The following is a 1,626-nucleotide window of genomic DNA, read 5'->3' as shown; positions in this document are numbered from 1 at the left end:
TTAACAAATAAGCAATGGGAGCAAAGCAAAGCTACAAAAACCCTGAGAAGTCCCCAAGACAGACTTCAGGCTAGGAGGGGCAGCTCCCAGAATTTCCCAAGACCAGTGGAGAGAGAGTCATAAAGGTCAGTGGACAGACCTGCAATTAAATTATATATGCTTTGAGTACGGGTCGGAGCACGTGGTCGCGGTCTGGGTGACTTTGCAGAGCAATGGAGGGCGACTTCGGCTCAGATTTCGGGAACCCCGGGGGGTGGGAAACTGAACCCCGGTGTCATCATGGAGCAGGTGAAAGTACAGATTGCCATTGCCAAGGCGCAGGAGTTGCTACCGAGGATGATGGACAAGTGCTTTCGGAAGTGCATAGGAAAGCCTGGGGGCTCCTTGGATATTTCTGAGCAGAAGTGCATCGCCATGTGCATGGGCCGTTACATGGATGCCTGGAATACGGTATCCCGTGCCCACAACTCGCGGTTACAGCGTGAGTGGGCCAACACGTAACGAGGATCCTCCAGGAGCCCCTCCCTCCAGCTCCCATGTCCTTATCCATAGACATTCTGAGACATGACAGCGAGGAAGCGTGCTTCCTTAGCACCTGGACTGCCCCTCACTGGGCACTGAACCTCACCCTGTCAGCCTCCAATGTAAATTGAGTCTGGGGACCCAGTACCTTCCTAACCTGCTGGCAGCTCGGGGTCAGGCCGTGGAAACCCCCTATGTGCCCCCTAAGGTCGACTTCATGCCCCAGGCAACCCTTGTTTGGACTTTGGTGGGAGCGTGGGGGTGGGCAGACCAGAGCCGATTTGAGCTCAACTGAGCCCAAACCACTTTAGGCTGTGAAATAAATTGCTGAGAAGGGACAATATATACATATATATGCTTTTTTTTTGGGGGGGGGCGGCTAATTATTATTATCCATTTTTTTCCTCTTGATTTAATCTTTTGCTTTCTTTTTGTTTGGTCGCTGTTATTGTTGGTTTGCCTACTTATATAAGACAGGCATGTGCGTTAGTCTGGGTAGACTAAAGAAACAACTCCAGAGAGACTAATATATAAGCTGATGGTGCCCGGCTATCAAAAAGTATAGCGTCTGGGGTCTTAAAGGCTTGAAGGTAATCAAGTGGCCATCAAGCTCAGAAGCAACAAAGCCCACATGGAAGAAGCACACCAGCCTATGCAACCATGAGGTGTCGAAGAGATCAGGTATAAGGCATCATCAGAACAAAAAATTCTTACCATAGTGAATGATGGGGGGAGTGCAGAGTGGAGATCCAAAGCCCATTAGTAGGCCACTGGAGATCCCCTTGCAGAGGGGTCTCGGGGAGGAGAGGAGCCAGTCAGGGTGCGATGTGACAACGATGAGAAATACAACTTTCCTCTAGTTCCTAAATGTTTCCTCCCCGCTCCCACTACCATGACTCACATTTGACCTTGCAAGTCTGGCTAGACCAAAGGATGTACACTGGTACAGATAGGGACTGAAAATACAGGGAATCCAGGGCAGATGAGCCCTACAGGACCAGTGGTGTGAATGGCGAAACAGGGAGGGTAAAGGGAGAATGGGTAGGAAAGAGGGAACCGATTATAAGGAACTATATGTGACCTCCTCCCTGGGGGACGGACAAC

At 50.4% G+C, this 1,626-nt stretch overlaps 1 pseudogene; it reads left to right on the top strand.

Annotated features, from left to right (window-relative positions):
* The first annotated feature begins 212 nt into the window (after positions 1–212).
* On the top strand, positions 213–501 carry LOC115871842 (annotated as a pseudogene).
* The last annotated feature ends 1,125 nt before the right edge of the window (positions 502–1,626 follow it).

Source organism: Echinops telfairi, unplaced genomic scaffold (genome assembly GCF_000313985.2).
Source record: "Echinops telfairi isolate 266 unplaced genomic scaffold, ASM31398v2 ScPeMD7_7409;HRSCAF=8447, whole genome shotgun sequence".
Taxonomy (NCBI): domain Eukaryota; kingdom Metazoa; phylum Chordata; class Mammalia; order Afrosoricida; family Tenrecidae; genus Echinops; species Echinops telfairi.
This window is presented reverse-complemented; position numbering and strand designations above follow the sequence as displayed.